At 38.2% G+C, this 1061-nt stretch overlaps 1 pseudogene; it reads left to right on the forward strand.

Annotated features, from left to right (window-relative positions):
• Positions 1-836: 836 nt before the first annotated feature.
• On the forward strand, positions 837-954 carry LOC133474073 (5S ribosomal RNA; annotated as a pseudogene).
• Positions 955-1061: the final 107 nt, after the last annotated feature.

The raw sequence follows: 1061 nt of genomic DNA on the forward strand, positions 1-1061 counted from the left end.
ATTTCAAAATCTATGATCTGATCACACATTTGTCGTGTTGAGAATGAGTTCGCATCATCCACAGAAAAAAATTCAAAATAGACCGGCCAACAATTGAAGAATAAAGATCCGCTCGGGATATTTTATTTTTATTTTTATATATATATATATATATACATCCCAATTTTATCACATCAGTGCTTTTAATTAACTCGAGGCTAAGGATACGAAGGTATGGATCTTTAAATGACACGTAATTATTGCACATTATTGTGTGGACCTCAAAGCCACGGTTTATGAACCCGAACCACTTCCGAGGAATACATTACAGTCGAGTCAAAGGCAGTATTACTAGGAGTAGATTCGATAGAGTAAATTCAATCAGAATCAGCAGAATCAAAATCAGAATCCTCTATATTTGCCGAGTATGTCAGAAACATAAAAGGAATTTGTCTCCGGTACTTGGAGACCATCTCGTGCAACAACGGATAGCCATTTGACAGAAAATACTTTGGAGACATAATCACATTAGACCAAAGTACGGAGAGTCACTGAGCAATGAAAGGCTACCGGTAATGTGGTCATGTCGATGTGGAGGGTCCAAGAGGATTTTGCATGCGCTTGTCTGAGTTTTGGCAGCATGCAAGTTCTCAAATTCTCTAGTGTGTTAACTTTTCAAAATCTATGATCTGATCACACATTTGTAGTGTTGAGAATGAATTCGCATCATCCACAGAAAAAAATCCAAAATAGACCAGCCAACAATTGAAGAATAAAGATGACGCGATCCGCTCGATATTTTTAAGCAAAATATGATATTTTTAAATATAAAATGTTTCTTCTCAGATAACCATGTGGCTTACGGCCATACTATCCTGAGAACACCTGATCTCGTCAGATCTCGGAAGCTAAGCAGGGGTGGGCCAGGTTAGTACTTGGATGGGAGCCCGCCTGGAATACAAGGTGCTCTAAGCTTTTTCACTTTAGATTCTCGTGGAATCGTTTTCTTATCTGTGGTTGACCTAAATTATAATGCAGTCATTCTCTCTCTTATGACTTACCGTCTCTTTATTAGGAGACAG

This window comes from Phyllopteryx taeniolatus, unplaced genomic scaffold (genome assembly GCF_024500385.1).
Source record: "Phyllopteryx taeniolatus isolate TA_2022b unplaced genomic scaffold, UOR_Ptae_1.2 contig_940, whole genome shotgun sequence".
Lineage (NCBI taxonomy): Eukaryota > Metazoa > Chordata > Actinopteri > Syngnathiformes > Syngnathidae > Phyllopteryx > Phyllopteryx taeniolatus.